General features: G+C 45.5%; 1 pseudogene; it reads right to left on the bottom strand.

Moving 5' to 3' along the window:
- LOC123038274 (probable serine/threonine-protein kinase PBL21) overlaps positions 1–12,478 on the bottom strand; it is a 34,704-nt pseudogene that overhangs the window by 9,186 nt on the left and 13,040 nt on the right.

Here is a 12,478-nt window from a genome sequence, read left to right as displayed (position 1 = left end):
CATGTCTAGAAATTATTAAACAGCACAATAAATAAATAATGATATAACTATCAGTTCTTTATACACAGTAGAGAGTATGTGATACGTACGATGAATATATCATACAAAAAATGGCTATCCAATAATTAGGATATAGCATCCATTTTTTTGCGGGAACAGAATATAACGTCCATACAAAAACTTGCGACTCAATGTAAATATTTTAAGAATTGAAGGTATCATACACCCACACATGTTTAAGACCTTTAAGAAAATTACAAGGTATTATATACCCACGGTATGAGACCATACATATGTGGGTATATTTTTTTCATCGAACCCAACAACGTGTATCTCCACCAGTTCTTCATACATAGTGGAGAGTATGTGATACCTACGTATATCCTTTGAGCCCAACGTACCATATATCTCTATCAATACTCCATACGTATGTTCTTTGATTTTGCATATTTCTTTGGTATATCATTTCTATCTACCGTACCTTGGGTATATCAACCATGTCGTCTGTACTAAGGTATATATTTTTATTTTGGAAAGAATAAAGGACGATCGTGCATGGAAGCGAAGTTATGGATGTATGTATTGTTTAGAAACAAATGCATGCGCGCTAGTATCACATATGGAAAATCTTGCATGCAAAATTTAATGGGTTTGAATCCACGAGGCATTAATGAAAAACCAGCTAGGTGTCCAGGCACCTAGGTGCCCCAAACATTTTACCTATATATAGTTATTATTCATCATCCAGGGTGCAGAATAAGTTATTCTTCACCCCAGGTAATCTTACGATCATTTCATAATTAAATTACGTTTCAAATTCAAATAGTTATATTCCTATTGATTCACTACGTAAAATTTGACATAAAAAAATAAAAATATAGGTCATAAGACAAGAAAATTTACAGTTTATGTGTATTTTAGACTATGTTTTTACGTTTGTAATTTTACATAATATAAAATATTTTTTACGGTGATTATATTTTTTCTTACGGTCGCTTTTTGCGTCGGAAATAAGACAAAACTTATGGAACGCAAATTTATGGTGCATTGATGGTAAAATAGAGGGGGGTGAAGAATAACTATTCCTCATCCAGGATAACGAATATCGCGACCCTATATATATTGATCGGTTCTACTAGAAATTCTATTTATATATATGCATAACGTGTACAATATGTAGTATCGTAAAATACCAGCAAACGAAAAATAATTAAATGGAAAACACAAAATTAAATGAAAAAGAAATCATAAACCCAACCCCCCCCCCAACATTTTAATACCGGTTGGTGACACCAACCGGTACTAAAGGGCTCCCTGCCCCCGATGCTGGCTCGTGCCACGTGGTTGCCCTTTAGCACCGGTTCGTGCTGAACCGGTACTAAAGGGGGGGGGGGGCTTTAGTGCCTACATTTTAGCGCCGGTTACCAAACCGGTACTAAAGGGCCTTACGAACCGGTGCTATTGCCCGATTCTGCACTAGTGTTCGCAACGACGAGGAGCGCAGCCATGGCCGGAGTGGATGCAGCCGAGCGGGGGAGAAAGATGATCGAGGGAGTATTGAAAGTCGGGGCGGCCGTGGAGTAAAAGTTTCACTCCAAGGAGGTAAGGGATTGGCTAGATGTGGTTTAAAGGAGTAAAAACAATATTTTACTCCTGTAAATGTTTTTAAAGGATCGGTTAGAAATGCTCTCTTAGTTCTGGCCGGATACGATTGTTTCTCTTTTCTGTTGTCTTGTTTCCATTGTTTTGTAGACTATTGTTTTTCGGTCGTTTGTATTATGGGGCTGTTTGGTCGTTTGTATTATGAGGTGCTGCCCTTTCTTCTTTCTGTAGTTGTGACATGCAGCTCTCCTACATGGTTTGAAAAAAAAGTCCAAGGACGCATGAAAACATAACTTCACTATAATGAGGTCATTCACAGCAAATGTCTTACTCAAAATTTCATAGAAGTAAAATGAACCGTAGAAACAATCTATCACCAACTGAAGAGGTCCTTAACAAGAAAGTTCAAACTGCTCGTTCAGCTTCACCACATTTTTTGCAGGACATAAAGTATCTCCAGCAGCCCGAAGAGATTGGGGAGCTGACAAACGTGCGAACCGAGGACCTATCGGTGATCTGCGGCACGAGATGAGCCAGTGCGTCGACCCCAACACAGGTGGAAAAAGGGCCTTTGGTCGCGGTTCGCAACTGCCATTAGTCGCGGTTGCGCAACCGCGACCGAACGGGCGCGACTAAAGGCCCCCCCCTTTAGTCGCGGTTGCTTAAGAACCGCGACTAAAGGCCCGTCCACGTGGGCGCCAGGTGGCCGTCGGGGCGGAGGACCTTTAGTCGCGGTTCTTCTGGCCAACCGCGACTAAAGGCCGCCGCAGGTTTAGGGTTTTAGCCCCCCCCCTTAAACCTGTTTTCTGTTTAATTTGTATTGTTTTATTTCTTTTGTGCTTTATTTTAATTTTGAAGGAGTTTCATATATTCTACGGTACTACATACATGCATAAGAATGTACAATTTCAAATAAATTTGAAATTAGAACCAAAAAGAATTCAAGAGGAATATACAATATATATTCAATATCATCGGATGACCATATACAATTTTGAACAAGTTTCCATACATGATTTAATGCATATAAAGTTCTACGTCCTCGTAATAGTGTTCTCCTTTAGGATGGAGGACTTCCCTGCTGAACCATCCAGCTAGTTCCTCTTGAAGTGGTCGGAAGCGAGCTTCTGGACTAAGCATCCACCGGAGGTTATTCCTCTGAGCATTGGTATCACTCGGAACCCGCTCAGAGGTGTATCTCCGGATCATCTCACAGACATAGTATCCACATAGATTGGTCTCCGGTGGCTGAATATCCCCAGCATTCTTAGCCTTTAACATTTTGAATTCTAGCTCTTTTTTGAATTCACCGACCTTTGTATCTACGAACCGTCTCCAAACCCTACGAGGCAAAGAAAATTAAATGAACAAGAGAGTTATTAATTAGTTACTTGATATTAGGAAATGAACGAAATAGGCCGATCGATATAGAGCGCAAATGAATGAAAATAATTACTTCTGCAGCATTCTTCTCATGCCGCCCCAAAGCTTTGGATCCATATTCACAGAGTCGTGGACGAGACATTCTGAGGTGTTAACTTTAATTACTAGCAGAATCCAGTGGAACCTGCGGACACGATACATGCACAGTACGTCATGCATAACTCATCGATTAGCCGGCCACATACCATGCATGGAGTAAACAAAAGAGAATGTGCTCAAGACAGAAACACTCACTCAAAATGGTAAGGAAATAGAATATCACTTTTGAGTTCCTGCTTTGTAAGAAACTGCCACAGGTCTGCCTCCACGTCGGCGGGGTAACGCTCCAACACATGTCCATTAACGATGTGTGGGTCAATGAACCCAACATCATGGATGTTCCTTACTCTGCATTCCTTAATCTTCATTCTGCATGTATAATAGCGGACACAACAATATAGTTAGGACATATATATAGTGCAGGCAATATGAACGAGATGGGGTAGAAATTAATAAATCACTTACAGAACGTAGCAACTGATGATAGATTTATCGAGCTCGCGCAGATTGAAAAGCTGGAACAATTCACTCAGTTCAATTTGTACATAGTAATGTTTGAAGTGATGCTCATGTCTAACTTCCGCATAAATATATTCTTTGGCGTTTTTATTTTTTATGTAACCCTTGTACCATTTCAGCAGACCTTTCATTTGTGGAGGTAGATCCTTTTCCTGCGCAGGCTCGACGAGAGGCCCATTCTTGACATATGTAATTACTACCTCCTTCACTGGCGCCTCATCAAGGCCTAACAGTTCACGAAGAGTAATACCTAAGTTGGCCGCTTGTTCTCTGGCACTCGTTACAGTCAATCCCTGTGCTGCCGCAGCTTGTATGATCTCGGGGGCATCCGGACAGAAGGCTTCCACTATAAGCGGGGCAATCGATTGTTTACTTTGTTCCCCGAGCTGGGCAACTTGTTTCCCGCTTTTTTTACTTTCGGCCTTCTCCCGCTCTTTGTTCTCCTTGAACATGAGTGCCTGCCTGCGAAGTTCACGTGCATAGTCGTTAGGCAGATTCTTCGCGGCTTGGGACGGTGTGCTCAAAAATGACTTAGCCCACTTCTTTTGCTCATCAGAAAATACTGGCTTGGGCTCGGGCTCTCTTTTCTTCTTGCAGTCCGCCTTCCATTTCTCCAAATCAGCAGCCGCGGCCGCGTCGACTTCCTCGGCACTACGTTCCCAAGGCCTTGTGGGGAGAGGCTTCAGTGATGGCTCCGGTACCTTTGTGGTCTTAGGTACATAAGGGTCCGGGTTAATAATCCAGGACTGCTTCTGCTTCTTTGCCGGAGGTGGATTGGGGGGCGGCGTCTGATCACCCGCCGGACGAGGACTGGGGGGCGGCGGCTGATCACCCGCCGGACGTTGTGGACTGGGGGGCGGCGTCGGCTGACGTGACGGAGGTGTAGGTGAACCGCCACCACCACCACCACCACCACCACCGCCACCGCCACCACCACCACCGTAGGGGGGTGGACTTGTTGTCCTTGGCGCCTCGCCTGGAAACTTGATAAACTTCTTTTGCCATAGAATGAAATGGCGCTTGACATCTCCAAGTCTTTTCTCCCCTTCAGGTGTAGCAATGTCAATCTCCAGGTCCTCAAACCCTTGGACTATGTCCTCCACCGTGACACGAGCATAGCCATCTTGAATGGGGTTGTTGTGGTGGAGTGCTCCAGGTAAACATGGTAAAGCACTGCCGATGGCTACCTTCATGGACATGTTCCCGATAGGATAATACAGATGACATTCTTTCATCTCCTTTATATCGTCCACGGGGTAGCGAGGAGGCTCCGGTGAAGTAATTTCGACCACCAGAGGCTCCGGTGCAGTAATTTCGACCACCAGAGGCTCCGGTGCAGTAATTTCGATCGTCGGTGCATCTGCACCAGCCGGTGGGGCCTCCGTGGAAGCCACGCTGCTTCTCCGCTGCTGGCTTCCGAGATCCGCTGGATGATCTTCATGCTGCACCCGAGCTGCATCTCTTTCGGCTACTAGTACACTCATGGTTTTCTTCATCACATCCATTTCCGATGCCAACCGCGCCACAACATCTGCTTCCCGATCCATCTTTCTCTTACGGCTTCTGTAACCGTACGGGTCATCGTTCTGGGGGAACCCTATTTTCCACGGAATGTGCCCCATGCCTCGTACACGTCCTCCGTGTTCAGGATTCCCGAGGGCTTTTGTCAGCGCGTCGTTCTCTCTGTTGAACTTGATCTTCCCCTGTTGAGCATCCCTCATTGCGTTAATAAGGGCTTGGGTGGGTTTAATTAATTTGCCCCGGTAAACACACTCCCCTGTCTCCGGGTTCAGCGTTCCCCCATGCCCGTACCACCAGCTTTTGGCCCTTGGGTCCCATCCCTCCGTACCTGGACGGATTCCTCGCGCCCTCAGCTCGTTCTCCATCTTCTCCAACCTAGGCACCCAAATGCGATACCCTCCTGGCCCCATAACATGATTGTACTCCTTCTTAGCCGCATTTTCCTTATTTTTTTCGATATTTGAATGAACTGCTCCGATTTCTTTTGCTTCACAAATTCTGGCCAATCATGTTTCAGTTTCTCATATTGTCCTTTGAAATCCGGAGTCTTGTTCTGCTTGACAAAGTCATGGGCTAGATTTTGCTTGAATTTCCGGAATGCGTCGGCCATCTTATGAAGAGCGAACTGTTTGACTAGCCTCCTCCTCTCCTTGTTTTCCTCAATCTTGTTACCCTCCTCATCGAATTTGTTGTATTCCGGAGGTAGAACGAAATGTTCCATAAGCTTCTTGAAGCAATCTTTTTTTGTTCTCTTATCGACAAAAGTGAAACCATCAATTCGTGCCTTCTTTGGCTCATTCCACTCCTGGACGGTGATCGAGACGTTGTCTCTAACAATGGCTCCGCATTGGCTGACAAACTTGGTGGCGTTCTTGCGGGGCTCCAGCGGCCTGCCGGTTGCACTGTCGACAACCTCGATGGTGCATGTTTCTCCTTGTTTCATCGTCTTGGTTGCGCCACGCTTTGACGACGTACTCGATTGTTTCGACGATCCGGCCGAGGGCTAAAATAAGAAAGAGTCGCGCGCGTTAGTACACACATATTTATTCAAATCAGTTAGTTTGTATCACCAGAGGCTCAATGTATATATATACCTCGGCGCCGGAGGTGGTTGCTACTTCCATTTGAAGATCGTCGTTTATCGACGTTTGTTCGGCATCATCTTGCTGACGGCGCCCTTCATCTTCACCGTCAAGGTTCAGATAAGAAGAGATATCATCTTCTTCTTCTCCGGTCGGCACATATAGAATATCGCCGTTTATGATGCCGAACATATGTGCTTCACCGTCCGGATCATAGTTGTCCATAATCGGGTCAGCTCTATCGTCCGCCATTATGTCAGTCCTGAAAACATGTAGTAAAAACAAATTAATTAAGTGAAGAAGGGGGGCGGTGGCGGTGGCGGTGGCGAAAGGGCGGTGGCAAAAGGAGGGGGCGAGGAAGGGGTGGGAGAGGGTGTCGCGGTAGAGCGCGAGACGGGGCGGCAGACGACGGCGTCACAGAGAGGGGAGGCGAGGACAACACATTTATAACCCTCGCCGTCCCCTCTCGATCCCTAAAAAAACACCGCGCGCATCGCCGCCCCCCTCGCCGCCCCTCTCCGTATATACGTTTTTTTTGTTAATTATCAAATTTTACGGGTTTTTTTGTTAATTATCAAGTTTTAAGTTATTTACCGTTTTTGTTAAACTAAGTTATTTACCGTTTTTGTTAATTATCAAATTTTACCGTTTTTTTGTTAATTAACTAGTTAAAAAATTCTCTCTCTCTCTCTCTCTGCTCTCTCTCTCTCTCTCTCTCTGCTCTCTGCTCTCTCTCTCTGCTCTCTCTCTCTCTCTCGATCATCGCTCTTTCTCCCTGCTCTCTGCTCTCTCTCTCTGCTCTCTCTCTGCTCTCTCTCTCTCTCTCTCGATCAACGCCGGCGTTGAGGGCGGCGAGGCCGGCCGCCGGCGTTGAGGGCAGCGAGGCGGCGCGGTGGTGGGCGAGGGAGGCCGGCGGGCGGCGTACTAGGGCGAAAGGGGGCGGCGGGCGCCGTACGTGGGCGAGAGGGGCGGCGGGCGACGGCGGGCGGCGTCGAGGGCGCGGGCGACGGCGGGCGGCGTCGAGGGCGAGGTCGACGGCGGGCGGCGTCGAGGGCGAGGGCGGCAGGCCTTCGGCGCGGCAGAGAACGAGCGGAGAAATGGAGGCGACGGGTCGGGCGGTTGTATTTATAGCCCCCCCCCTTTAGTCGCGGTTGGGGAGGCGACCCGCGACTAAAGGGCCTTTAGTCGCGGTTGGGGAGGCGACCCGCGACTAAAGGAGAACCTTTAGTCGCGGTCGGGGAGGCGACCCGCGACTAAAGGGTAACCTTTAGTCGCGGTTGGGGAGGCGACCCGCGACTAAAGGACTTTTTTGGCGGGTTTTTCGTTCCCGCGCGCAACCACCTTTAGTCGCGGTTGGGCAGGCCAACCGCGACTAAAGGTATTTTCCAAATACTTTTTCTTTTTCAAAATCTTAAAAATACAAATAATATATCAAAAAATTCAGAAAAATAAAACTAATTCAATTCAAAATTCTAAAAATACAAATAATATATCAAAAAATTAAGAAAAATAAAACTAATTCAATTCAATATGTTAAAAATACAAATAATATATCAAAAAATTAAGAAAAATAGAACTAATTCAATTCAATATGTTAAAAATACAAATAATATATCAAAAAATTCAGAAAAAAAAACTAATTCAATTCAAAATGTTAAAAATACAAATAATATATCAAAAAATTCAGAAAAATAAAACTAATTCAATTCAAAATTCTAAAAATACAAATAATATATCAAAAAATTCAGAAAAATAAAACTAATTCAATTCAAAATTCTAAAAATACAAATAATATATCAAAAAATTAAGAAAAATAAAACTAATTCAATTCAAAATGTTAAAAATACAAATAATATATCAAAAAATTCAGAAAAATAAAACTAATTCAATTCAAAATGTTAAAAATACAAATAATATATCAAAAAATTCAGAAAAATAAAACTAATTCAATTCAAAATAATATACCAGAGGCCGGTCGTCGGCTATGGTGGTACGGCCGGACTCTGCAGAGCGTCATGGACTACATCACTCCAAATTTCATGTATCATTCGAAAATGGACACCAAACACATCACGGGTAATATAATTCACATGATCCATTCAACAAAGTTTGGTACAATAAATTATTACACATCATTTCTTCCCTTGTGTCCCTGCTTGCTTACGATTGTGCCGTATCCATGGAGCATCCTCATCATTTAACTTAATGCTTGGGTCGGTGTTCACTTTGAAGGGCGGAATTTCAGCAAACATATTATAATCTTCTGACATGTCTGTCTTGTCCTCCACTCCCACGATGTTTCTTTTCCCTGAAAGAACAATGTGGCGCTTTGGATCATCGCATGATGTACTGATCGTTTTCTTATCTTTCCGTTTCCTCGGTTTGCTACTCATGTCCTTCACATAGAAAACCTGAGCGACATCTTTCGCTAGGACGAATGGTTCGTCAAGGTAACCAAGATTGTTGAAATCCACCATTGTCATTCCGTATTGCTGGTCCACCTTTACCCCACCTCCTGTTAGCTTGAACCATTTGCACCGGAACAAAGGGACCTTAAAGGAGGGTCCATAGTCAAGTTCCCATATCTCCTCTATGTAACCATAATATGTGACCTTTTGCCCATTCTCGGTTGCTGCATCAAAGCGGACACCACTGTTTTGGTTGGTGCTCTTTTTATCTTGGGCGATCGTGTAAAATGTATTCCCATTTATCTCGTACCCTTGGAAAGTCGTTATAGTCGAAGATGGTGTCTTGGCCAACATGTACAGCTGATCTACAACATCATTGTCATTCATTAAATGTTTTCTCAACCAACTGCCGAAAGTCTCCATGTGGGCCTTCCTAATCCAGGATTCAGGCTTCCCCGGGTTGTCCGAGCGTAAAATATTCTTGTGTTTCTCAAAGTACGGAGCCACCAAGCTGGAATTGGTCAGTACAGTGTGGTGTGCTTCAGTCAGAGAATGGCCGTCCATACATATCGTTGATTTCCTTCCGATCGTGCCTTTTCCACTTAGTCTCCCCTCGTGCCGCGATCGAGGAAGACCAATCGGCTTAAGGTCAGGAACAAAGTCAACACAAAACTCAATTACCTCCTCATTTCCATAGCCCTTGGCGATGCTTCCTTCTGGCCTAGCACGGTTACGAACATATTTCTTTAATACTCCCATGAACCTCTCGAAGGGGAACATATTGTGTAGAAATACAGGACCGAGAACGAAAATCTCTTCGACTAGGTGAACCAGGAGGTGCGTCATAATATTGAAGAAGGATGGCGGGAACACCAACTCGAAACTGACAAGACATTGGATCACATCGTTCTGTAACCGTGGTAGAACTTCTGGATTGATTACCTTCTGAGAGATTGCATTGAGGAATGCACATAGCTTCACAATGGCTACTCGAACATTTTCCGGCAGGAGCCCCCTCAAAGCAATCGGAAGCAATTGCGTCATAATCACGTGGCAGTCGTGAGACTTCAGGTTTTGGAACTTTTTCTCCGCCATGTTTATTATTCCCTTTATATTGGACGAGAATCCAGACGGGACCTTCATACTGCTCAGGCATTCAAAAAAGATGACCTTCTCTTCTTTGGTCAGAGCGTAGCTGGCACGACCTTGAAACCATTCCGGATGCCGGTCATCAGGGTCTTTCAAACGTTGCTGGTCCTGCCGTGCTTCCTTTGTATCATTTGTCTTCCCATACACGCCCAAGAAGCTTAGGAGGTTCACGCAAATATTCTTCGTAACGTGCATCACGTCGATTGCAGAGCGGACATCTAGGACTTTCCAATATTCTAGCTCCCAGAATATAGATTTCTTCTTCCACATGGCTGCGTGCCCGTCAGCTCCCTTCGGAACTGATTGTCCGCCAGGACCCTTTCCAAAGATGACTTTCAAATCCTTGACCATATCAAATACCTCAGCACCAGTGCGTTCCGCAGGCTTCGGCCGGTGATCTGCCTTGCCGTTGTAATGCTTGCCTTTCTTTCTTACTGGATGAATTTTCGGAAGAAATCGACGATGCCCAAGGTACACGTTCTTCTTACAATTTGGCAAATGTACACTTTCAGTCTCATGTAAGCAGTGCGTGCATGCATTGTATCCCTTATTTGACAGTCCCGAAAGGTTACTAAGAGCAGGCCAATCGTTGATGGTTACGAAAAGCAACGCTCGTAGGTCAAATTCCTCTTGTTTGTGCTCATCCCACACACGGACACCACCCCACAGCTGTAAAAGTTCATCAACTAATGGCCTTAGGTACACATCGATGTCGTTGCCGGGTTGCTTCGGACCTTGGATGAGCACTGGCATCATAATGAACTTCCGCTTCATGCACAACCAAGGAGGAAGGTTGTAGATGCATAGAGTCACGGGCCAGGTGCTATGGCTGGAGCTCTGCTCGCCAAAAGGATTCATGCCATCCGTACTTAGAGCAAATCTTATGTTCCTTGCGTCAGCTGCAAAATCTTTGAACCATCTGTCGATCTTTCTCCATTGCGTTCCATCTGCGGTGTGTCTCAACTCCCCGTCCGACTTACGGTCCTCTTTGTGCCATCGCAACAACTTGGCATGCTCTTTGTTCCTGAACAGACGTTTCAACCGTGGTATTATAGGAGCATACCACATCACCTTGGCGGGAACCCTCTTCCTGGGTTTCTGGCCCTCAACATCGTCACCAGGGTCATCGCCTCTGATCTTATAACGCAATGCAGTGCATACCGGGCATTCATTCAAATTCTCGTATTCACCGCGGTAGAGGATGCAGTCGTTGATGCATGCATGTATCTTCAGAACCTCTAAACCTAGAGGGCAGACAACCTTCTTTGCTTCGTACGTACTGGCGGGCAACTCGTTATCCTTTGGAAACATATTCTTCAACATTTTCAGCAAGTTTTCAAATGCCGAGTCAGCTACACCTGCCTCTGCCTTCCATTTCAGCAAATCCAGTGTGCAGCCCAGCTTTTTCAGACCATCATCGCATCCGGGGTACAGCGCCTTTCTGTGATCCTCTAACATGCGATCCAAATTCTCCCTCTCCTTTTCAGTTTCGCAGCGTCTCCGTGCATCAGCAATGGTCCGACCAAGATCATCAACGGGATCATCACGTGCCTCTTCTTCACCTTCCCCTTCACCTTCAGCATCCTCCATGAAAGTATCACCGAAATGAGCAAGATAGCTTTCATCGATGAAATCATCCCCTTCTTCATCTTCTTCCATTATAACCCCTCTTTCTCCATGCTTGGTCCAACAATTATAGCTTGGCATGAAACCGTGCCGAAGCAGATGCATGTGAACATCTCTTGAGGAAGAGTAACCCTTCTGATTCTTACAGATAACACATGGACAGATAACAAAACCCCCCTGCTTGTTCGCATTAGCCACTACGAGGAAATCTTTCAAACCCGTAGTGAACTCGCCGGAGAGTCGGTTACCGTACATCCATTGCCGATTCATCTGCATTATTATAATATAAAATATATAATTAACCATCATGCATTTGTTAAACTAACTAGCTACAAACAATATAAATTAAACAATGAACTGCACACATGCATATTTTATCAATGACACATCAAAGGTTCATCAAGTTGCTAACCGCGATCGAGGAGTGTGGCTCCAACACTTCATGTCATGTTTGTTTCATACTCTTGGGGCATTTCATCAAACACCTTATGTGCATAAGAGGAACCAAAAGCAAACCTACACCCACTTGTGAAGAGAATGGCTCCAAATGGCTAAGTGTTGGCTGCTGGATGGGTATATATAGGGGAGGGGCTTTAGTTGCGGTTGGCCTGGCAAACCGTGACTAAAGGTGCCCGAAGGCCTTTAGTCGCGGTTGTCCTGGCCAACCGCGACTAAAGACCCTCACGTGCGCCAGCTGGCCACCGAGCGCCCTGGGCCCAGGCCTTTGGTCGCGGTTCACCTCCAGAACCGCGACTAAAGGTCCCATTAGTCGCGGTTCCTACAGCTTCGCGACTTATGGGGCTGGACGGAAGCCTGTTTTCCACCAGTGCAACCCGTCCAAGCGGCCGTTGATGTAGATCATCATGGGGGCCTGGAGACCGGCATCGACCCCTCAGCGACCCGCATCCTCAAGGAGTCCTCCTTGCGTGGGTAGAGCTCACGTTGTCATTGTAGCACACGCCTCACCTCGACCTACTGTATATTTTCGCCAATGCTAACACTGATTTCTTGCACGCTGGCTTCTCACCTCCTTGGCTCTATTTATAAATCGCTTGCTAAAGTTGGCGAGCCGGCGTTTTGGGTTTATCT

Source organism: Triticum aestivum, chromosome 2A (assembly GCF_018294505.1).
Source record: "Triticum aestivum cultivar Chinese Spring chromosome 2A, IWGSC CS RefSeq v2.1, whole genome shotgun sequence".
Lineage (NCBI taxonomy): Eukaryota > Viridiplantae > Streptophyta > Magnoliopsida > Poales > Poaceae > Triticum > Triticum aestivum.
This window is presented reverse-complemented; position numbering and strand designations above follow the sequence as displayed.